General features: G+C 39.9%; 1 protein-coding gene across 2 annotated transcripts in view; it reads right to left on the reverse strand.

The window, feature by feature from the left end:
• The window catches only part of RAB7B (RAB7B, member RAS oncogene family), a 302,865-nt gene extending 278,052 nt beyond the window's left edge, over positions 1–24,813 (reverse strand). For both annotated transcript variants that reach the window (XM_044076843.1, XM_044076842.1), the window contains exon 1: positions 24,551–24,813. The gene's annotated coding sequence lies outside the window, so the exon portion shown is untranslated. The remainder of the gene's footprint in view (positions 1–24,550) is intronic.
• Positions 24,814–25,940: the final 1,127 nt, after the last annotated feature.

Below are 25,940 nucleotides of genomic sequence, written 5' to 3' on the forward strand. Positions count from 1 at the left end.
GACACCCAAAAATGAGTATTTAAAATGCTCAGAGAAAACAACCTACTGTTTAGTTTCTTTATTATTGTACACATACTTTAGAAAATGTAATTAGAATGAACCATAAGCAAAGGATGGTGGGAATGAATGTTTATCAGTAGGATTATGTTTTCAAAACAACCAGTTTTAATTCTAATATCAGAAATTAAAAAAATGTAACAAAAGGCATGCACAATATATTAGCCATAGCTGTACATTTTAGTTAGCTGACGCATTCATTTATTAGTAAACTATAGATCTAATATTTGAACTAAAGTGTACAGCTTGGCTTTAGGTAGGTGTCTTCCTGGTTCCTTTATTACCCAGTGTAATCCTGTTGAGTACAGTTCTTTTAGCAGTTGACAGAGTTTAATATGAGACAGCAGCAATGATGACCTTCCCTTCTGTTTGTCAGATAAGCCTCAAGTTCCATTTTTTAAGCCTGACTGCTTTTATAGCAAATCATTATGGAAGCAGATTATTGCATGCCATGATTTAAGTGTTTCTTCAACTGTTGATGATGTGGTGGTTGAGATGAACAATCTGTGTTGCAGCAGTATAAGCTTTCCTACAATTTAGGGAAACTTGCAGGGTATACCTCTCAAGTTCTTAGCAAAAGAATTTTGGACAAAGCCAAAAATAATGGGAGGGGGCAAATACCCAAAATAAGGGACAGATTTTAAATATTATTCTTATAACCTTAGAGTTGATAGAATAATAGGTTTAACGTTAGCATATATTTTTCTGAAGGATATGAAGTATGAAATTCAAATGTCTGCCATTATTTAATGACTTCAATCCATACTGACTTGCCAGAAAATCACATTCTTTACAAGGAATGACCCAAAAATATGCAGCAAAATTCTGGACAGCTGAGCAGTATATTGCAGAGCAAGGCAGTTGTCTAAGCTTTTGAGGCCACTTCTTTTACCCAGTCAATAAAAATTTAGACCATCATTTACTCTTTGCTCAACTTAGGATGTTGTTGTTTGTCTTTTGGCTTTTCCTGGTTAGGGGTCGCCACAGCGGAACTCCGGTCTGCTAATGATTGGCAGTAGATTTTCACGAATGCAGAGGTGCCAGCTCGACGTCCAACCTTCAACTAAGGCACACCCATTTTTGCATGTCTTTCGAATGCCCATCCAACCACGGAGAGGACATGCAGACTCCACTTAGGATAATTCATTAATTTCATAGTGCCAAGTTATTAAAATGATTTGAAACCTGAGGGTGGTAATTACACTTTTTAATATCCCTGGTGGGGCCTATGTTCTGAATGGTAATTTATTGATATAGTGCTTTTACGTATATATGCTGTGTCACTTTCTTTAAGAAATAACTGAATAGACATGGAAAACACTGCCCTTTGCTTGAAGATTAAATCCAGGACACCCTGAATTTCATGTGAATGCCACTTGACTGTCACTGTCATTGGACCAGCAAGGAATATGGGGTGGGCAGGCACTGTTCACTTGTTAATAAAATGCTAGATTAATTATTTATTCTGCTTTTGATACTGTTGTGTTCAAACAATCACCAGCTTGGTGGTTTTGAAAAGAGAAAGCTCATGGGAGGAACCAGACACCTGATTGTCCAGACACTGCTTGCTGGTCCAGTGGCAGTGACAACCACAGAATGCCAGTGCAAGGGGCATAGTTTTACCTTACCTTACCATACCATACCATGTTATGTTTAATGGTTTGTTCTGCAATGAATGCTTGTCTTTCCTTTAATAATGACTGCATACACACTAGCCTGTTAGAACAAAATCATGTCCATATCCTGTGCTGGGAAACTGGTATGTTGAAGTAATCCCTGGTTTCTGAATACTAGTAAAGTCAAAAGGGGTAAACCACTAGTAAATACTAATAACCAAACTGAAGCGGTGAAAGCACACAACTACTTAGACCACAGTGAGGATCCACAAAATCTCCTTTAATACATAGTTAAAATTAAGCGCTTTCATCCTGTAGTCATTCAGGACTTCTTCAGAATAAAAGGTAATTTACACAAAACATTTAATTACCCTCCCTTTTGCTGTTCATGATTATGTTTATAATTAACTTATTAGATAGATTGAAACACCCTTTGAACGTTATATTTACATATTGTAAAGTGTTTGTCCCTTTAAAAAGTATTGGCGCTTTTTAACCAGGGGATGGTATTTAAATATTTTGTGTAAATTATCTTTTATTCTGAAGAAGTCCTGAATGACTATAGGACGAAACTACTTAATTTTAACTCTGTATTATTAAGGATTTTTTTGTGGAATCTCTGTGTGGTCTGTGGTCTTTGTGCTTAGTTCTTTTTTGTTATTCAGTTTTGAATATTGGTTTGAGCTTAATAGGTGAAAATGTTCCTACTATAGTGACAGGGTGTGGGTGGTGGGCTGTGTGTAAGTATTTCTTTGGCTGACATGGGGCTGTGGTTGAGGAAAACATTATTTCAGAAATTAGTTGTATATAGATCTGGAATGGCAGCTGCTGTTAGTACTGTGCTGTGTGTACACTTTACTTTGTTTGTTTTGATGTTAACTTGATGTCTAAGTGTAAAAATATTTAGTTTAATTGTAGTGAGGAAATGAAAAGTAATTTATAACTAAGCTGGCCAGTTGGCTCTATGCCCATGTAGTAGATTGCCACACTTACTACTATTCAGCTAGTGCCACTACCAGACTCCAGGCAGTGCTAGGCAGGCAACTAGGTGCCCCTGGAGCCAGTGGAAAACAAAAAACAAAAAAAAAAAACAAAAACAAAAAAAAAAAAAAAAAAAAAAAAAAAATATACAAATAAAAACAAAATGAAGACTGACGTTTTAAGACAGGAGTTTTACTGATCAAACTTTAGGATAAAGTAGGATTCAACACATAGAAACCTCAGAATAGTAAAAACTAATGTAAGATTTATCACTGCAGATTTTTTTAAATTTATAATGGGAAGTTAAAATTAATTTATCACAGCACAGGAGCACTGGGGAGTTTACAGCTAAGCAACTATGGACAGAGACAGAGGAGGCACAGCCACTGTGACACTGTGTGTGTGTATTGGTGTGTGTGTGTGTGTGTGTGTGTGTGTGTGTGTGTGGTGTGTGTGTGTGTGTGTGTGTGTGTGTGTGTGTGTGTAGTGTGTGTGTTAGTGTGGCTGTGTGTGTAAGTGTAAAACCTCAAAATAACCAAGCATTGATAGTTAGCATTAAATGCCCAAAACCTCCAACTTGAGTGCCAATGCTAGGTCCTTTACTTGGATTTTAATGAGTTTTTTTTTAAATGCCTTTCATTGACTTGTCATTTACATTTCATAGTTTTGTAGTGGTAGTACCACTGGTGTAATTTCATAGTTTGCTTTTTAAGTGCCACTGGTGTAATAGGTAGCCAGCATAAGGCCATCAATGTCCGATTATCTCACTGGCGCGGGGAGTGATGTATCACCTGAGTGTGCCCTCCTTTGCATGAGATGCCTGCTAACTATGAACTTGTATGCCAGCTATTCTCTATTCCATATTACAAGCAGACCAAGGTTTTTTAATAAGTACAATAGGGAATTTTATTCTTCAAGGGTAGCAGGCACTGAATTTGTAAATGAAGCACTGAAATGCAAAGACTTCATTAGTTACAGATCTCTTAAATGTGGAATTATTCAGATGACTTTTACTTCTGAAAGATTGTGCTTATTGACTGTTAATGGTGGATTATAATGACAGCAGTTTGATTAGCCTTTTACTATTGAATGTTCTAAAATAGGTAGCACTATCATTATTGATTCAGGTTTTATTTCACTGATTACTGGAAAAATGTTCAAAACTACAGATTTAAAACGTACTCTAACAAGTGGTGCTGTATTAAACAATCAGGCACTTATGCATGGTCATAAAATGACTGCAGGGAGCCTATGGTTTTGAAAACAACCGAATAGTGTGCTTAATCTGCCACTGGCCAGATGCATTTTCTAAGACTGTGGGTTTCACTGCAGTATCAATGAATGCAAGTTTCAAGAGAAGAAAGTTTTCCTGCTGCTCTTGCTAATCCTGCTTTCATTATGAGACTGTATTGTTTGTTTAGCAAATGTCTATCAGTATTTATGCTATAAATTTGAAATACACATTTTAAATTAAATCCAAATCTGTAATCATTGTAGAAAAAAAATGCACTTTATTCATCTGCTTTTACTGTATTTGTGTTTCTTCCTACTTTGTTACTTTATTTTGTTTTTGCCTCTACTTAAAAGTACTCAATTGCATTTATATTGCTGCATTTATTACTGCTTGGTAGTAGCCTGATTAAATTGTAACTGTTATTCTAAGCCTTTTGGTTTAAGCACTGTTGTGGCAGGTCAGGTAGCTTACATCCTTCTAAGTTGGGAATTGCTGATTGAAGGCTTAGTGTCTGTTATTCTAAAAGTGTATTAGTTCTGATTTAAGCACTTGGGCTTCAGGACAGTTATTTAACATTAAGAAAGTTTGTGGTCTGCACTCTCAGGGGAGGAAAGGCTCAATTCTGCCCTTCTGAGCTGGGAATTTCTGGTTAAAGGCTTATTATGCCTGCTTATTTGAACTGTTTCTTTCTGAAATTGGTGCACTTTGTTTGCTGTAGCATAGGCTAGATTCAGGCCTGCTGAATCTAGCTTTGCTTGTATAACTTGAGCACTAATGCAAGCCATCTTTTTTGGAGAAGGTTCCCCTACACCCTAGTGTCAGGAGTGTGCAGTTAGAACTTATCTGATTGAAGACTGCTGGAACTGGGCTCACTTTTGAGCTTTTTCACTGGTTAGTTGGGTAATTTGTGTAAATCAGTTTGCTCATTTTTTATTGTTATATTTAAAAATAATTGCACTCTATTCATCTGCTTTTACTGTATTTGTGTTTCTTCCACATTTATTACTTTATGTTGCTTTTGCTGCCTGTTCTTAAAAGTGCTTAACTGCATTTATTCTGCTGCATATATTACTGCTTGTTAGTAGCCTGATTACATTGTAACTGTTATTCTAAGCCTTTGGTTTAAGCACTTGGGCTTCAGACCAGTTGTTTTACATTAAGAAGGTTTGTGGTCTGCACTGTTGTGGCAGGACAGGTAGCTTACATCCTTCTAAGTTGGGAGTTGCTGATTGAAGGCTTACTGTCTGTTATTCTAAAAGTGTATTAGTTCTGGTTTAAGCACTTGGGCTTTGGGACAGTTATTTTACATAAAGAAGGTGTGATCTGCACTCTTGTGGGAGGAGAGGGTAGATTCTGCCCTTCTGAGCTGGAAGTTTCTGGTTAAAGGCTTATTTTGCCTGCTTATTTGAACTGTTTCCTTCTGAAATTGGTATGCCTTGTTTGCTGTAGCATAGACTAGATTCAGACCCGCTGAATCTAGCTTTGTTTGTATAACCTGAGCACTAATCCAGGCCATCTTTTTTGGAAAAGGTTCCCCTGCACCCTAGTGGCAGGATTGTGCAGTTATAACTTGTCTGATCAAAGACTGCTAGAACAGGGCTCAGTTTTTAGCTTTTTACTGGTTAATTGGTTAATTTGTTTAAATCTGTTTGCTAATTTGCTACTGTTATATTAAAAAAATACAATTTATGCATCACCGCTTAACTAGGGTTAAACTATTCCTAGCGCCATAAAGTCTTCTCTTCAAATTTTCCCTTAGAACTAGCCAGTTCTTTAGTTTTAGCAGTCAAATCTGTTTCTTTGAGCTTAGCACTTGTTCATAACTTGTTGTAAGCACTAAATAAGCTACAAATTACTAGAGCACTCACCTTTCCTTTTTAGTACTTAATAAATAAGCACCTATCCAAGCATGTCTAAGGGTCAGCTCCTGGTGCTTTCTCCTGTCTACCTGAAGAGTCTGAGCATCTTGGGGAAATGCAGCAATTGCCTCATGTACACAGGCAACCCTCTCATCCTACCAACCAACACTACAACCTGTGAGAGATGCACTTATATAGCCAAACTGGAAGCAAAGCTCTCTTCACCCAAGACTGGACTAGACAGTCAAGAGGAGAAGGTAAACACTTGCACCACACCACACTCATCACATAGTCCCTCAAAATCTACACCACCAAAGCACACACATAGAAACATCAAACACACACCTACATTCATGGAGGCTCTCAATAAAAATCTGCCCAAGCAACAGAGAACTCCAAATCAGAAACGTAAGCAACCTCCACCCCCCCAACACAACCCAAATGACACATAGTCCACAAACTCAGTGTGATACACAACCACAGCCCATAAGGCATAACAACATACCCAACACTCTAATCATAGGTGACTCTATAGTCAGGCACACTGATGCTCTACTCACCAAGCTGAACAAGGAGAAAGTTACTGTCAGCTGCCTGTTGGGTGCCAGGATCCACCACATAACACACGCACTCAGTTCACTCCTCAACGAGTACAAATATGACTCTGTCATTGTCCATGTTGGTGTGAATGACCTGAAATGTACCTCCCTAGACTACATGAAAAGAGACATGGAGAAGTTCTCTGATCTTGTAGCCCAAGCAGGTATGACACTAGCCCTGAGTAGCATCCTGTCATCACCCAGAATGATACCACAGTACAAGGACAAAATAACTGACTTCAACAATTGGCTAAGCTTCTGGTATCATTCCAAGGGGATCCAGTATCTGGCTGCCTGGGATGACATGATTGACAGACCATGATGCTTTGCCAGAGATGTCCTGCACCTGTCGCTCTTGGGATTCCAGATACTGGCTAAGGCTCTTGCCACCCCTATAGTGCCTTTTATAGGCAAGGTTCAAATGACAAATTCACCACTGTAACAGGTACAATCAAGAAAAATCTGAGGGTAATGCTTCTCAGTGCTAGAAGACTAAACCTCAAAATGCACTCACTCGAGGCACTCCTTAAAATGGAGAACATAGACATCTGTGCAGTGACCTGGTTCAAAGCTCTGGAGAGCACCCCTGCATTACCAGGCTATAATTCATATCACACCTTTCGGCCACCTAACCTGGACCAAAACACTTAAGGTGGAGGCGTGTCCATATTCATTAAGGATATTCACACATCCAGACTAGTTGCTCAGCATAATGCATCCGAGATTATCCAAGTGCAACTAACTCTGGGAAAGACCACAATCCAAATTGTAGCTTGCTACAGATCCCCCACCATGCCCCAGGATTCCCATTCTTCATTTCTTGATACACTGGAAAATATTAGGGTACAACCCAACACCCTAATAGTGGGCGATTTCAAATACCCCACCATTAACTGGGAAAACTACTCGTGTACCATCTCATTTGCTCACCGTTTTCTGGAATTCATAAATTCCAATGCCTTGGATCAATATATCTACATCCCCACCAGAGGCAGCAATATCCTAGACCTGGTCATTACCAACATGGGTGACCGGTGTTTCACACCAGAGGTCAGTTCCTCCTTGGTTAGATCTGACCACAAGCTAATCACCCTAGACATCCACATCCAGCCCCCCCCCCCCCATTGGGGAAACCACTGTAAAAAATTTCTCCAAAGCCAACTTCATGCTTCTTAAGACAGATGTGGCAAACTTCACAATACCCATGTAGACGAACGATGGAGGTACAACTGCTGAATCCTAAACAAATGCACTTTATAAGCACTTACATGAGTGCATGGATCATGCTATCCCTAACAGAACCAAAATGCTATCCTCCAAAAAAAGGAAGCCAATCTGCTGGTCCCCTGCCATAAACAAACTCTACAACAGAAGAAAGAAACTGTTGTTACAAAGAGTAAAATCCCATGATTGGAGGAACTCCCTACTCACCCTCAGTAAGAAGCTGAGATCCCTCATAAAATCCTCCAAAGCTAGTTACAAAAACAAAATCAGCCCTGATTCTAAAGACAAACACAAAGCATTCTGTAGCTTTGTCAAGAATCTCAATGGCAACACTCAGATCTGCTCTGAGTTACAGCACAATGGCACTAAATATGCAAAATCAACTGATATTGCCAACATCCTGGCAGATAGGCTCAGTGCTAACTTTACACCCCTCCCACACCCTAAAGGGCCCATCTCTATACCGGAAGAATGCAAAGTTCCTGTAATCATGGCTGCACAGGTAAAAAAACACACTCTCCAAAGCCAGGAACACAGCATCCATGGGATCTGACAACATCCTAGGCTGCGCTCTACACGAGCTACAGAATGAACTGGCACCCCACCTAAGTACCATGTTTAATCATAGCCTCACCTCAGGCTTTGTGCCCACTGAATGGTGCACAGAGACGGTTATCCCACTCCACAAAGCGGGAGCCACCACGGACCCTGGGAACTACCACTACATTAGCCTGATGAGCCTGGTCTGCAAGACCATGGAATGTATCATCATGGAACATATAAACAAAGACATTGGTAACTTCCAAACTCTGGACCCCACCCAGTTCGGGTTTGTAAAAGGCAGATCATGTCTCCTTAACCTGATAGACTTCTTTGAAGCAGTCACCAAAGCCGTAGACGAGGGTAAGGTGGTTCACACATCTATATCTCGCCCAGGCTTTTGACATCATCCCTCACTCTGGAATTATAGGTAAACTCACTAAACTAGGTATAAATCCCTATGTCACAAGATGGGCTGCCAACTGGCTCACTGACAGAACCCACACTGTGAAGTAGCAGACTCCAAATCCGACTTCAGACCAGTGACAAGTGGAGTACCACAGGGTTCAGTCCTGAGTCCTCTCCTGTTTGGTATCTAGTTCTCTGAAGTACAGGCTAACACAGAAGGTCCTTGGCTAATGAAGGTCGCAGAGCAAACTAGGAGCCATAATCGAAACTCCTAATAATGTGGACATCCTACAAAAGGGCCTCACTGAGACAGAAGCCTGGTGTCAAAGCCATGGTCTCAAGCTCAGTGCCAAAAAGTGCATTGTCATCCCTTTTGGTAAAAACTCTATACCCATGAACTACCACATAGACGGTAGTCTACATAACACCAAAAGTGTGATGAGACCTTAGGACACAGGTAGACAGTATTTTCTCCTTTGATAATCACATCGCCATAGTAGTCAGAAAATCCTTCTGTGTGGCACATCTCATCACAAAAGGTTTCTCATCCAGGAAGAAAGAGGTCATTGTTCCCCTCTACTCATCACTTATTGGACCCATTATAGAGTACAATGCCCTTTTTGGTATATACCTCACAAGACATCTACAACAACTGGAAAAGTCACAAAAATACCTCACAAAGAGGATTACCAGCCTCAAACAGATGCCCTATGCAGACCTTCTCAAAAAACTCCAGCTTTACTCCGTTGCATATCGCCTACTCAGAGGCGATCCCTGCCTAACATACAAAGCTATGTCAAACCCAGAGCTGTTGGACATGATCCACTTAAAGAAATCCCAGTCCCTCTGAGCTACATGCTCAAGGGACCTAAACTTTGTCACCACAATAAACAGAACATGCTGGAGGGATATATTCCTGTCCCAGAGACTTCCCATACTCTGGGACAAACTACCTATCTATATCAAACAAAGCTCCTCATTAGCACTCTTCAAGACAAATCTTGATGAGTGGATGGGAAATAGGAAATTCACCCCGGGATCACTTCTGTGGCTCTGCTCGACAGGGGCACAGGAAAATAATTTTCTTGGGTGGACGAAAGCCAGGTACCTTTTTGGCTAAGCTTATATAGGCCCTAGGGCCAGTAGCCTAGTACCTACCTATGAACCTAAGTAAAGAAGAAAATAGAGTGCAATAGGTTTGTATGGTAACTGGAAAGACAGACAAGTAATAGGACAACAGAATGGCTGCTAGGCGGGGATGCTGGGGATGGGGGGCCTGATACATTACCCTGCCTTGGACCCATTTGATCATGATCTGGTTCTGAGTTTTTAACTTCTATGCCTACTTTACCTTTTGTGCTTTTATTTCTATTGTACTGCATTACTTCACAAACAAACCTCATCTCCTGTCCTAAATATAAAACACATTCACTACACAAACATTACACACCAGACACCAAACCATGTGGCTGCAGTCTTCCACACCATCTGTATCCAGCCTGATAGCACTAAGCACTGAATGGAAATGTCTTGCCTTTTGCTTACTGACAAATATTTGCTTCTTCCACTAGATGACTCTGTGTGTGTGTGTGTGTGTGTGTGTGTGTGTGTGTGTGTGTGTGTGTGTGTGTGTGTGTAATATGCAAGCATTTACTAAACTTGGAGGCCAGCTTCTCATTCATCTTCATTAGTAGTACTGACCAGATTGTCACTACTGATACCCACCTTACAGAACCATATCAAAACTGGCCTAAATCAGCAAATAACTCACTTTACCCTGACTTGCATAAGAAATGCCTGCATAACCAGTAAAGGTCTGCAAGACACAAGCTGGGAATACTGGATACTCAAAATCATACTTACAATCAAATAGCATCTATGGATCAAAAAAAAAACGAAGAGCAATATGGAGTCACCCAGTTGGCAGGCTGATGCCCTTAAAGCAGCAAGGCCGAGCCAACACATCTGGTAATGTCTTAGCCATTGGTGACTTCATAGTGAGGCACACAGATGCATCACTCACCAGGCTAAGCAAGGAGAGGGTGATGGTCACTGATACTTGGGTGCCAGTAGAGCAGCAACTGTCTCATCTAGTGCCAAATGCAGTTCTCTTATTTGGTGCCCCTCAACTGCATCCAACACAGATAATCACCCCATGGACACCCTACCAATGTTTACAAGGCAAAAAGGGAAAAAGAAATAGGTTGTCAGGTCCTTCTTTCATACCACAAGTGTACTCAATCACAAAAAGCCTGAATTTTCAGCATCCTGTATTTACTGCCCCTACAATATTGCCTTTATGTTACTTGACAGTGCACAAGCCATTATATTTGAGATCTGAAATTCCTATGTCTATGAAGTGTACAAAATGTGAGTTTGTACTGGAAAAAATGAGAAGCCTTCCTTTATTCCTTTTTGGTGTAAAAAAGGGTCAGGAAGTAAAAACAAAAAATTCCTTAACATTCCTTTCACTTTTGAACATGCAACTTGCAGTAACTTGTCCCTAGCTCCAAGAATCCAGCAGAGCTGTCAGTATATTGGAAAAAGATGAATATTAATATGCAAAGCCAATCATTTAATCAAGTATACCTAATGTTTCAAGTTCCAGTTTAACTGCTATTAATCCTCAAGACTTTATAGGGCTTTTTGCTTATACTGCAACACTTCAGTAATTCTTAGAACAACCATAACCTTTGCCTCAATAGAATGGATTATTTCACATAGTCTACCTTTATATATTCCACACTATGGGTGCTTCTTCATTAAAATTCACATCATGAGCATCCATTTGGCTGATGGCCGATCAAATTTTGCACTGGACTCCTACACCACCAGTAGCACCTTCCATTGAGGTGCTAATATTTCTCATGGCAGACAGCATAGCACTTTCACAGATTTTCCAATCATTCCCCCTTCCTGATGTTGTTGTTGTTTGTCTTTCGGCTTTTCCCAGTTAGGGGTCGCCACAGCGGAACTCCGGTCTGCTAATGATTGGCAGTAGATTTTCACAAACGCCGAGGTGCCAGCTTGATGTCCAAACTTCAATGAAGGCACACCCATTTATGCATGTCTTTCGAATGCCACCCAACCATGGGGAGGACATGCAGACTCCACACAGAAGATTCCCCCTTCCTGATAGTACATCAAAAATACACCAGACTGTACATTTTCATCAGGCACGCTGTACCCAATATTAATGGCAGTGCTGTAAACCTAGATTTCTAGCCTTTATTCGGTTGAGCATCATATTTTACTGATTTAGTTCATATGTGATTGTGGTGGATGGGGGTGAATTAAACACAACAAAAGTAATAGCATTCAGGTGTGCACCATTAGCATGAATTGGTTATAACATGCTTAAAAGTTGTATGGAATAGAAACACATTTCTCAACTGTCCAAAATTTCACAGAATGTCTAGATTTTTGCCTCTTATTTTTGATCTGTTTCTCTTAAAATATTTAGTTTTCTGGCAAATCAGTGAAGACTGAAATAATTATTACAAACATTTGAGTTCCAGATTTTGTATTTAGAAAATGTATGCCAATGCAAAATCTGTTCTAGCAACTTTCAAAGATTGTAAGAATGACATTGTCCATTATTTTTGGTTTTGTCCAGAAATCTTGTGCTAAGAAACTGAGAGATATGATTAGTTGAGGAGTGAAAGAATATTAGTACTGAGTTTTGCTAGCATGATTATTAGTTTGAATAAAAAGCTGCAAGAATTATATGAAATATAAAGGGTTAATTTAGAAATAGTATAAAATGCTAAAAAATAGAAAGTAGTAAGTGTGTTGGCATAGGGGCGGCCACGGTGGTGCAGCGGTTAGTGTTGCCGCCTCACAGCAAGAGGTTCTCTGGTTCGATTTTCGGCTGGGGTGCCTTCTGTGCAAAATCTGCATGTCCTCCCTGTAGTTGCATGGGTTTCCTCCAGGTGCTCCGGTTTCCTCCCACATCCCAAAGACATGCTGTAAGTGGATTGGACAGTCCAAATTGGCCCCAGGCATGAGTGTGTGTGTGCGTGTGCCTTCCGCTGGCAACTCAACACCATAAAACTCCACTGCCAATCATGAGCGGACAGGTGATCCGCTGTGGTGACCCCTAACCAGGAAAAGCCGAAAGAAGAAGAAGAAGTAAGTGTGCTGGCATAGCTTAATTAGATATTGGCATCCATGTAAAGGAGTATGTTATTGAGAAACAAAGTCTGTAAAAATAACTGCGCAGATGGCAGCTGGAAGGACATTAATGAAGTAAAGAGATGTAACATCAAACAAGATAAAGTTGGAACATCAAGTTGCAGATAATGCAAGACTGAGTTTCCTTGGACCACCGAACTTGAAAGAATCAAGGACAAATCATAAATTAGAAGAACAAAGAAAAGTGTCATATAAAGGAAGATTGTAATACATCAGACTGAGAAAAAATATCAGACGTTTGGTATAAATATGAGTGTGTATAAACAAGCTTTGGGAATTTGCAATAGAGAGCTGACAGCATCTGTGTTGCATGCTTGTAGATCCAAAAGGAAAATGTAATAGTAAAGCATATTAACGGAAGCAGCTGTCTCAGTGTACTTATTGTACTTTGTACAATACAGTAATAAGACTAGTTGGTCACAATAAATAGTTTAAATATACTGTGGTATGCATGCAAGTAAATGCAAGTAACAGCAAGAAACCAACAGAAAGCAGTATATCATTTTTCAAGGAGGACTGTTGAAATGAGCCCATTTATTCTCATGTTTATACCTGAGCACATTGCAAAGTAAAATGCAGTGTGAAGAATTATTAGTAGTCAGAATTGGGAACTTAATTAACTTGTTAAGTTAGCATTTTGTTATCCTCCAAAAGCCTAATTAAATGTCTTATGGGACTTTGTAAAGCACCCTACTTCTGGGCTAGCCTAATTTTGTATGGTAGTAAGTTCCATACGTATGGAGTCTGGAATACAGTGGAACATCTACTTAAGTACACCATGTAAACTCACTCTAAATTAGCAAAGTCAGGAAGACTCAGTACAACAATTTTTTTTAAGATGGGCTGAAGCCCAATTGTCCTTAAGACCAAATACATAAAGGTGGTATTTGTGGTGCTGGAAGCTAATGCAGACCTAAAAGTACAGGAATATTAAGTCAGATCTGAACAGATTCACTGAAGGCCCTTGACCATTACCTTAGGCAGGTGTGTGTGTGTGTGTGTGTGTGTGTGTGTGTGTGTGTGTGTGTGTGTGTGTGTGTGTGTGTGTGTGTGTGTGTGTGCGCATGTGTGTGTGTGTGTGGAGGGAAGGGGCATCTCTGTCTGCAGATATATGTGAATTTTACAGTCATGCAATCTTCGAAAGACCAAAGGTTCTCATGAGGAATACGATTAATCCTTGTGATGTAGCTCAGATGACAAAAAGGTCTAATAAACGTAGTCACCCAGTTCTGCAGTGTGAGCAGATTATGTTTAAGAAAATCTCTTCCCCTATTGCTTTCATAAATTATAGTGTGGGGGGCGGGAGACAGGAGTAGCACAATCCCTCAATGAGACAGGAGTAGAGAAATCCCTTGTCTTGGCCATGTTTAATATCTAATAGTCACTCTTTATCCATGTAAGGATGACATAGAAATGATCTGCAAAAGCATCTGTAGCTGACAGCTGTCAAGGAGGAAAGGTGTGATAACAGAATATTATTGGAATAAGGATAAAATGACAAGACTCTTCTCCAAATGATTTTTTCACATGATAGCACATATATACATATCCTAAACAATGCTCTGTGAAACTCCACAATGCAGAGGGAAGGCCAAAGAAGTACTGATACCCAAGAGGTCATCACATTACGCCCCAAAATCTAAGAGATGAACCAGGTGAGGACTGTGGTAGAAATACCACTGCAAGTGGGCAGGATTCAGCGTCTGCCTTGAATGCTGCTAAGAGATCTTGGAGCACCAAGGGTAAAAATTTTTCACTAGTCAGCAGGTAGTTCATTAACCGTCTTGATAATTTAACTTTGAATTTGGAATTGCAAGGATTAATGAAGTTACAGGATTTAAAGTTGCTAAAGCTAGACATGCATTTAATCTTTAACCCAACAGGTAAGTTTGAAAGGGATTAGAACTTTTCTAGACTGAACACATCAGCAGATGATTTCTTAAGGACCAGGTTTGTCTTAGACTCTTTCAGTAGTCTTGTAAAAATGTCTGTCTTTAGAGTTAAATGTACAGTCTTGTAAATGTAGGCTCAGATCATTGGACCTGGATCTAGTGTACATGTGTCAGGCTGCATACTTGGATATTCTTGGAGACGGCAACAAAAGAGAAGCCTGTTCAAGCCCATTCCAAAGAGATCAACAAAAGACAACCACACACAAATGCACTGAATTCCACTTTTTTTGTTTAATTTCGTCATCCTCATCTATGAAAAGTTGAACAGCAGCTTTGCACTCCCTGGTTAAATGAGACCTCTTTTTGAAGGTCAGGCTGGATTGCAGTCTGTTCTGTAGCTGAAACAGCACTGATGGTTGGTTTTAGATGCAGAAGAAATTCCCTTGTACAAGAGTGTTACCTTTTCTTCTGTGATTTTCTAATAGATAGAACTCAAAATGTTAATCCAACTTAAATTTGTCCTCTGAGACCTCCTATGTTGAGCTTTGTTTCAGCTTTCACCCTAGTACTCTAAAAAGAATATTATGTACAAGATTTTACCAGTTTTATACACACAAATGCAGGCTGTACTTACTGTAAGGCAGTTTGTAAAGGTCTTACTTAATAAACTACTGAATATCTTTGAGGTCACTTGCAGTGTAACCCAGGGGGAGCTGTTGAGGCACAAAAGGAAGGCCTCTTATTAGTTAATTTATCCAATGCCTTTGAGTTGCATCTGATATTTATAGCGACCACATGAATGGTGTCACCAGTCCACCTACCAGACCAACTGGGAGAAAACCCACATAAACAGAAAGAAGGCATGCAGACATCTGCGCCCTAACTGAGAAGAGAACCCCTTCCTGTGAAATATCATTTCCAGTCACTGTGTTGCACCCCCTACTAGCTATCTGAATCTCAACCACCATCTAGCTTTTCAAAATATCAATCCATATCATTCATAGCTTATCCTAAAAGGGAGACAATACTGCCTGCTATGTCTGCCTTCTGCAGCCTCAGTCAAATAATAATACCTTTGCAGTGTCGTGTGTGTGTGTGTGTGTGTGTGTGTGTGTGTGTGTGTGTGTGTGTGTGTGCGTGTGTGCGTGTGTGCGTGTGTGTGCGTGTGTGTGTGTGTGTGTGTGTGTGTGCATGCAAGTCTACACTGCCTGACTGCACCTGTGCACCTCCCTGCAGCAATAGCAGTCTGTGATTACTCTCTTGTTGAAATACAGAACCCTGGAAGATTCAGTTTTTCATTATATTCATCTAGCTCTGAATACATAGTAATATCTAGTATAATAACTATTTTTTTGGGTTTATCCAGTTTGCAGATGGATATGAAACAAATAATTTTTCCAACCCCCCCCCCCCAGACCACCCCCCACCATACAGTCACCTTCTTCTATTGATCTTTACGGCTGCTAGCTTCTTGGTCACAAGATTTATTTTTCTTTACGTCTTTTGACAAGACACTCACTTACTGTTTTTTTTTCTTCTTGCACCAGTAGCCTGTGGCCAGTCTTGAGCTGGACCAGTAGCCCATGGCCAGTCTTGAGCTACACGCTGTTTTATTATTTTTAACTCCACCCTTAGAAATGGTTTATTAAAGGGCTAGGCAGTACAATATGCACAAATCCATGCAAGCACCTAACACCATCCTGCTGCTTTTTGTTGTACTGTGCCTTGTGTTTATCTGTAGTAAAATGGACGTCTAGGAAAAAATCCTTAGAAAATAAGTACACTAACCTAGACTTTGACAATCAACAATTTGATTCATTCACTTCACCTTTTCCATGCTTATTAAATTAGCTGTTTATTTTCATTAAACAACAGTATGCATGCCTCTCAACTGCCTAGATTTTCTTAAAATGTCCATATTTTTGCCTCATAATTTTGATCTACTCAAATTTTTTTTTTTATTTTAATGGCCAATCACTGAGGATGAAGTCACTATATAATGTCACATTTGAGTTTCAGACTTCATATACTTTAGACAATGTATGCTAACACAAAACCTGTGATTCCAGCAACTGTCTAAATTTATAAGAGCAGTATTTAAATATTTGTCTATATTTTTTGGCCTTTGCCCCTCATTATTTTAGGCCTTGTCCAGATTTCTTGTGCTAAGAGGTTGAGATCTACATGCATACACAACCAAAACTTTTTTGTGCGTCTCATGTTTTCCACATTTTCAATGTTTTTTAGTCATTACCTAAACATGGAAGACAGCACAATGTCTTGATGGCGAGAACTTTGCCTTCTGCCTTCTGATCACTGCACTGTTTTTATAGTTATGTTCTCCCAGTTTTTTTTCTAGATACACTGGTTTCCCCAGACCTCTCAGAAGTACATTGCTTGACTGGATGCACTAATGTGTGTGTGTGTGTGTGTGTGTGTGTGTGTGTGTGTGTGTGTGTGTGTGTGTGTGTGTGTGTGTGTGTATGTTTCCCTTACCAATAATGAGCATGTTGTTTGTGTGTCTGTATATGTTTCCCCTATCACTAATGTGCATGTGTGTATGTGTTTGTGTGAGTACATGTTTCCCTAGGAGATGTGAGTGACTAGGTTCCAACATGCCAGAGCTATGACAACTCCTAGTTTTACTTCCCTTTGAATGGGAGAAACTGATACCTGAGATTTAACAGTTTTCACCATTGTGTGATATTTCTGTTTTTTCCATGGCTACCCAACTATGGAATGTTTACATAAATAAATAAATAAATAAATAAATAAATAAATAAATGGGGAAAACCTTCACATGGGGGGGGGGTACTGGAAACTCTCCTGCTACAGCAGATTGTTTTGGCAGATCTACATCAGAGAACTTTGTAGCTGATTTGCTTGTGACTGAGTGACTGAGTAGTTTGCCAGTTGGGAAGCTAGGAGTTGAAGACTCCTAAAGGATACATGTATTCTGTTTACCCTTGCCCTTGTAAACCCACTTGATGGTTAAAAAGGTTCATGGACTATATCATTTACCTGATTAACAAATAAATAAAATACTACTAATCTTTTTGAATCAAAACTCCGTCATGCAGCCCTTGCACTGTTACCAACATCCTAGCACGTATTAATGTTATGAGCAGCCAAAGAGTTTCATCATAAAGTCTTGGGTTTGATCGCTTCAGTGACTATTTATTGCGCAAGTCTGAGCAAAGCATTTACCCAGGCAATTTAAAAATTAAATAAAAAGTTGTACCTGCCAGGTATATTTGGTTATCACATAAAAATAAAGTCTTTACTTTAAATTTTGACTTTTATTTCACCTATTGATCCTCTTTTATATTCTACAGTTTTCAAATGTAATACTCTGCCATTTTAGGGTTTGCATGCACTTTGGTGACCCTTTTACTAAGATAGTACAGTTGTGTAAAATCTTACCATAACGGTAGATATTCTTGCCTTGCCTGCTGCTGTATGCATTACCATATGGGGATTCCCTGCTGCAGAAGCCTGAACATCTGGCCAGTCTACCAAAGACTACTTATTGCTTATTTAAAAGGTACGCTGAATGTTGCCCAATTGCTCCTTGCATAGCATAGGGCATAAAGGTGATGTTTAGGCCTACCATAAACAGAACTGATTGCCCCAGTAGGAACGCCAATCCAAGGAACCCAAGAGGTAATCTGTACATCCAGGAAGGCAAGAGACCAGGGGGATGGGGGGAGGTAGAGAATACTGAAGCAGTGAAAGCAAGGGCATCTGCTGTTATGGTCTCATTCTACATAATTGCACTACACCCTTACAGTCACTGCTGCAGTATTCATTACCATAGGGGAGAGTGCCAAAGCTCAAGAGGAAACTGGGGATGGGGAGGAAGCAAAAGATTCCCCTAAAAAGCCATGAAGAATGTCACTAGCAAAACCAGCCCCAGTTCTAGAGATACCATCTAACTTGTAGTGCTTGGTAAAGGTATGCACAGAAATCCAGTGCTTCAAGAATAGAGCTAGTATCTAAGCCCTTGAAAAAAGCACCAAAAAAAAAGCCAAGGCTCTACTAGAATGAGCCTTAACTGAAGAAGGAAGGCTCTTCCCATGAATAGTGTAACAAAAGGAAATAGAATTAGAAACCCAAGAAGAAATAGCTTGTCTAGATACAGCAAGTCCCAAAGATTTAAGATGAAAAGAAACAAATAACTGATCAGATTTTCTAATACCCTTGGTCCTATCCTAATAAACCCTGAGTTGTCTATACACATCCAAGATATGCAGCACCCTCTCACTGTCATCTTGTGGAGAGGGGAAAAAAGTAGACAGATTAATAGACTGGTTAAGTGAAAGCTCATTAATCTCCGTAGGGATAAAAGAAGGGTTAGTGCACAAGGACCCTCCGTCCTCATGAAAGATCAAAAAAGGAGGACAAGCCATAGGGGATTGCAACTCAGACACCCATCTGGCAGAAGTAAGAGCTAACAAAAGAACAGTCTTCCAGGAACAATGATGCAAGGAGACTGAAGCAGCAGGATCAAAAGGAGCTCGAGTCAACTTCTCCAAAACAAAGTTAAGATCCCAGGGAGGAGGAACAGGTTTCTTGGGAGGTCTAATATTAAGGACGCCTTTAAGAAATTGTTTCAACTCCAATCTAGAAGCTAGAGTGTAGAAAAAGCAAAACAAGTAGAGATAGCTGATATGTGCACCTTAATAGAAGAATAGGTCAAATCAGCATTGAGCAGCTCACACAAATAAGACAGAACCAAAGGAACATCTACAGTAAGTGGGTCCAAGTTGCAAGAGAGACACCAAATTGAAAACATCTTCCATTTGAATAAGTAGGATTTCCTAATAGTAGATTTCCTGGCCTCCTGCAGGACTTGCAGCACATGCTTTTTTTAAACAGGTGTCTATGAGGAATCAAAATCTTATCACTCACAGTGTCAGCTGAAGTGTGGATAAGTGGGGATGTATGAGAGATCCCCTGTCTTGTGTCATTAGATCCACCCTGTGAGGTAACTTGTGATGATTGTCATTGACTAGATGCAGAAGAAGAGGGAACCAGTGCTGTTGCGGCCAAAACGGAGTCACCAACAAGATTTTGGGAGCATCCTGTTGAATTTTGAACAGGACTTTTGGAATGAGAGGAAGGGGAGGGAATGCATAAAGAGACATCCCCTTCTAAGAACATGAGAGGGTGTCCACCTTCCATACCAGAGGACCTGGGGCAATGGTACAAAATAGAGGAAGTTGTCTTCAGAGGGGAGGCAAAAACATCCACCTGAGGAGTATCCCACTAGTGGATAATTTCCAGAAACACGTCCCTGTGAAGCATCTTTTTGTGGGACTGAGTTAAGGACCTGCTCAGAGTGTCTGCCACAATGTTTTGACCAGAAGGGATGTAAACTGCCTGAAGAGTCATGTGATACTTGGCAGCAAGATCCCATACCAGAAGTGCCAATCAGCAAAGAAGATAAATCTTGTTCCTCCCAGTTTGTTGATATACCACATCACTGTGGTATTGTCTGTGAAAACCTTGAGAGGCCCTGGAGAGAAAAAGAGGACGAAACGCCTGAAGAGCCAGCAGAAGAGCTCTCATCTGTTTGACATTGATGTGATCTTTCTGCTGATGAGGAAACCACACCTCCTGTACCTTCAGGGAGCTAAACGTTGCCTCCCATCCTATGTCTGAAGCCTCTGCGAACAATTCCTGAGAGGGACGAAAGGGATGAAAAGGAATCCCTCGATTCAAAGACAGTTGGAAGAAGAGGAATCACAAAGTCTAGAGGATGGGAATGTTGGAGCCACACTGACTTCAGTAGCCACTGAAAGTTTCTCATGTAAAGTTTGGCCACTGGTGGATGCCATGAAACCCAGAGCTCTCAGAAACTCCCCTGGAGGTAATGGAAGTCAGTGGAAGAAGTGTGTGAAAGAAAGAAATGAGAGTTAAGGCCTTTGGAGGGGGCAGGGATGTAAGCATTGGCATAGTCTGAATTCTGCAACCAAGAAAAACATGATCCTGAGGAGTCAGAAAAGACTTCTTTTTGAAATTTATAGTACACCCCAGGCTTTGAAGAAAGGAAATGGCAAAATGAAGAATTTGCAAAAGGATTTCTGGAGAGGATGTCTGAATCAACAGGTCATCTAAGTAAGGAAATATTTGAATCCGTCAATGCCTGCAAAATGCAATCAAAGGAGCAAGGCATTTGGTGAACACCCGTGGGACAGTAGAAAGGCCAAAGGGCAAAGCAGATAACTGAAAATACCAGGAAGCAACAGAGAAATGCAAAAACTTCCTGAAAAGAGAATGGATCCGGAATATGGAAATAAGCATCCTTGACATCCAGAGATACCACATTAGGCCTGGGGAAGCAAGACAGGAAACAGAACCTGAAGGGACAACATCCAAAAGGAAGGAAGGTACTTTTATAAAAGTGTTTAGATGAGAGAGGTCTAGACTAGATCTTCAAGCGCCCTGTTTTCTGTGCACTAGAAACAGTCTGGAGTAGAACCCTTTCCCCCCTTTGGGACATGGACACCTCTTGAATAGTACCCTGAGTCAAGAAAGTTTGAAGAACCACTGGGGGAAAAATGACTGTTGTTTACAAGGAAGCTGAGGAATGCCCATAAAAGGAGGATGTTTTTTTTTCACAACATGCAGTATCCCTGACAAATGATTGACAGAACCCAAGAATCCTGAGTGATCAGAAGCCAAACAGGAAGAGAAAGAAGAATGTGGCTGGGAAGAGACAGATAGTCACACAGTACCTGGTTTGTTTGGAAAGGAAGGATTCAGAGTCCCTGAAAACTGAGTAGCCTTAGCAGGAGGAGCTCATTTGCCACTCTTCTTACCTTCAGTAGAAGGGCAGGAATGTCTACAAACAAACGCAGGCTTAGCGGGTTAATTTCTCTGAAATTTAGGAACAGGAGAAACAAAGACAGGTTTAAGCGCCTGTAAGGCCTTACCATTATCCTGAAGGGGCTTGAAAAAGTAAGCAGAAACTTCCCCTAACAAAAGTGTAGAATACAGAGGAGCATCCATCAACTTAACTTTACTCTCATCAGGTAGAGGTTGAAGCCTAAGCCAAGAATATCTCCTCATTACCGAATCAAAAACAGCAGCCGTACAAGAGACATCTGCTGCATCATAACTACATTTAATAGAATGACAAATGACTTGTCAGGAAGTCCCTAGGAAGTAAAGAACAGAAGTTTAACTCTGAGTCTGGAAAATCAGAAATAAGTTGACAGACCTGAGAAAGAAGAACCAATACAAACCTAGACATATGGGTCTGATTATAGCCCTAAAAGCTAGGGTAGCAGAAGTGCAAACCTTGTTACCCAACCTTTCCATAATCCTGCCCTCCTTGTCAGAAGCCAATAACTTGGGCGAAGGAAGCAACTAAGACGGCTTATCAGAGGCCACAGACATTACAGAGAGGTCAACAGCAGGATATTTACATAGAAAAGAACAATCCTCAGGCACAGTATAAAACCTATCAGGCTTCTTGGAAGCAGGGGGCAGAGAATCAGAAGCATAAGAAGCATTGGAAAAAGCATCCAGCAAAGCAGCCAAAACAGGAGGAATAGCTGCAGGTTTAGGAGATTCCAACTGCAGCAACTCATAGTACCTCTCATGGATATCAGAGACATGAGCACAATCCCACTTATAAAAAAATCCATCATCCTAGAGTGTGTGTCCCCAAAGGAAATTTCCTCAAAATTTAATATTTGGGCTAATAGATTCCTCCTCCTCTGACCCTAAGGCCAAAGGAGAAGGAATTTGAGTAGAATAAGTCAGGGATTCATTATCAGACTCCGACTTATCCTCAGAAGAATCCTGTTTTCTAGACCTTTCATGGGGAGTAAAGGCCAAGGAGGAGCAGGAACTGAAAACCCTTGAGGCAGTTTTAAGGACATTAAAGCCATAAATAGCCCCTGAGTGAAGGCCTGCCACTTACTTTGTGGATCCCTAGGAGCAGAAGAAACATGTTTAATTTTTTGTTTCTTTTTTAAAGGAACTTCACCTCCAAAAAAACAGAGAAGGCTCAGACGCAGGACAACAGTCAAGAAATGTAGTAGGAACTTCTTCTCCAATTAAAGACTGAGGAACTCCCCTAGGCCCCTTGGAAAAAATCAACCGTGTTTCCCCCTGAACGTCTGAAATGGATGCCTGCAAAGCCTCTACAGATGTGCTGCCAGCCAGACCCTCACCAACTGTCACAGTAGAGTAATCTGACAACACAAGTGGGTGAGCCTCCAGGTTTGTAACAACCTTGGGAGAAACACCTGGCAGAGGCTGGACAGAGTAAGATTCTGGTTGTACCTTTTTCACCTTCTTCCCTAACGGCTGACCCTCAGGGTGGGAGATTCATTTTATTGTATCTTTAGCAAGAAGCTTAAGACACTGGTTTTCAACATACAAGGAAAGGGAAGTAGTCTACTGCGAAGGGTTTTCAGAACAAATGCCTGACAAATAGAGCAAGACATATGGTTGTGAGAGGCTCCTAGGCAAAAAAGACACTTATCGTGGTGGTCATTATGGGAATCTGTCTCCCACACTGGCATTTATTCTTTCTGGATGACATTAACCTCAAGGAGCACTAAAAAAAAACAAGAAAAAAACAAAAACCCCAACAGGGCACTTATCTGCAACTGCAAAGAAGTCACCAAGGAGGAGTAGATAGTCCCTGGAGAATGAAAATGCATTCAGCTGGCAGAAAGAGATGCAGGAAAACAGACTGGTGAAAAGATAAATTCGGAACTGATGGCAAAGAAGTTCTGTTTATGGTAGGCCTGAACATCATCATTATGCCCTATGCTACACAAGGAGCTTTTGGGTGACGTTTGACGTACCTTTTAAATAAGTAACAAGTAGTCTTTGGTAGAACTGTCCGGACGTTAGGGTTTCCATGGCAGGGAATCCCCATATGGTAATGAATAGTGCGGCAGTGAATGTAAGGACATCATCTACTATTCTAAAGGCTAAGAGACCCACTAATACTTTATAGGTTTTTTGTGATGTGTTTTGAATATTTGATATGATACAAATAAACTTTAGACTTCTCAGTACATTTTGATTGCTTCCTCTGTTTTCCCAGATGGTGTATACATTTAAAGAGCACTGTAGACTATATGAGAAGAAATACTGTTTATTTCATCTATTAGCTGTCAGAGTATTTTGACATAAAATCTAGGTTTATCTCACAGATTTGTTTGATCTTTAGAACTGTATTTATCTAGTCTTTCTTTAAAACTGTTTATTCATCTACTTAAATGATAAAGTGCATTAAAATAAAACCTTTATCTCATAGATCTGTTTGACGTTTAGAACTATATATACCTGTATACCTGACATAATTTGAATTTATGTACCTCTTGCCTTCATACCAGACATACAGTACTTCCGTTTATGACATCACAAAATCTTTGCATTTACCTGTCACAAGGTTATATAATACCTTTGGGTGAGCAAATAAACTACAGGAGTTTTGTCTTTGCACCCATAGGAAGATTTACACAGTATGAAGTACTAGGAAAATCTGCATTTAAAAATGCAAAGAACATGGGTAGAACTGTACCCAAGATAGGTGTTAAAGAATTTTATGATACAGTAATACATACACAGTGTTGTAGCATGGACAACATTGTACAGAATAAACAGAGCTTCAAAGACACTTAGTAAAACATAGAATGCTACCCTAAAACGAACAGATGCAAAGCCTCTCTCAGTTTCACTGTCCAGACAAGTGCCATGTAGAATACACTACTGTGCTTAAAAGTACAATAAAAAAGTACATTTGTAAACCTGGCCAAAAAAAGCATGCACGCAAATATAAATGTGAGAATGTATGGGATGTATGTCCATGGGTCTTGTGTTAGACAGATGTTCTAAATAGAAACTCTCTTACTCTGAAAGTTTTACATGTATGTCAAATAACCGAATCAAGCTAAGACTTTAATAAACTACTTACAGTTTGTGGCTGTGTACTACAGAGTCCTCTGCTTGAAAAGTTGGAGCCTCAAGTTCTCGTGAGAACGCCAGCATATATTCTTACTCTATTTAATCCAGTCACTTCATAGTTTACAACTTGGTGCTTCTTCAGTGTTTCATCGCCTGACTCGGTAACAACTCAAAAGGTCTGATGTTGACAGAAGATAAGACTGCTATAAAGTATACTTTCTTCAGCTTCTCAGTGCACTGTGTAACAAGCAAGCACTTTACTTGTCAGCAGATACCCAGATGTGACATCAGAGAATGGGAGGGGTAATGTAGGAATTCCCTTCACAGGAGAATTAAAAGAATGACTCACAACACCAGTTTTGTAGCAATTGCTTTTTGTTTCTTTCCGCACTAAGTTTCAGGGTCATAACAGCCAAAAAGTAATTATTAATAGTCAAATTAATTTGGATACATTATTAACAGAAATATATTGCTACCTTCAATAAACTTTTAGTTTCCAAATAGTTCTCACATTACATTTAGAATTTTACAGTATCCTTTCACTAAAATGGATTTTCCTGGATTCTGGGGAAGGGGTTTGTGTTAATGGGAGGAAAAACATCCGACTGAGCAAATATTTTATTGCTGAAGTCATAACTTCTACAAAAATTAACTTTAAACATACGCCCCAGTTCTGTAACTCTGTTCCAAATGCTCTGATTTTATTTGTAGTTAACTTGTGCATAATACACTGGAACTGTACAGTGACACATTTATTACTCTTATTTTTGGATTGTCAGTTGTTGACATAGCACACCACTTCTCTGCTATTGAATTCTGTGGCTGAAACATTTTTCATTTCTGTAAAGTAGTTCTAGAAATGTGCTAGCTAATCTCTGCAGTTCATAAACATAAACCAGTGCTTGAAAATGATCTGCTAAAATAATTATATCCCCTTGGACAATCAAGATTTTCCAAGGGGTGGATTAACGCACCGTCCAATTCTGGTGAAGAATGGGCTTAACTACTTACGGCATCAGTGCACCAGCATGAAAAACAAGTGCTTATCCTAGCACCATTTCTTTTACTGGTTATCTTTTGCAAAAAGAGCACCTGTTTTCTTTAAGACAGAAGAACCATTTAAATCTGTATTATTGTGGGGAAGACATTTTTTTCTTATTATTCTTTCTGTATTCAATAGTGAAAAAGCCTACATACCGTATCTAAATATATGTGCCTCACGAATTATCTAACTTGTACCTGAAAAATTTAAATACCCACTGGTTCCACCATTTAGCACTTTAACACAAAACAATGCTCATTTTAGATGGTTAATAAAATATTTTAAAACACAAAACTCTGACTGTGAATGTGTCTTTGTTTGAGTGAGTGCCTATGTCTTTGCGAGTCTGTGTGCATGC

The sequence above is a fragment of the Protopterus annectens genome, chromosome 7.part0, assembly GCF_019279795.1.
Source record: "Protopterus annectens isolate FY-2018-M chromosome 7.part0, PAN1.0, whole genome shotgun sequence".
Taxonomy (NCBI): Eukaryota; Metazoa; Chordata; order Ceratodontiformes; family Protopteridae; genus Protopterus; species Protopterus annectens.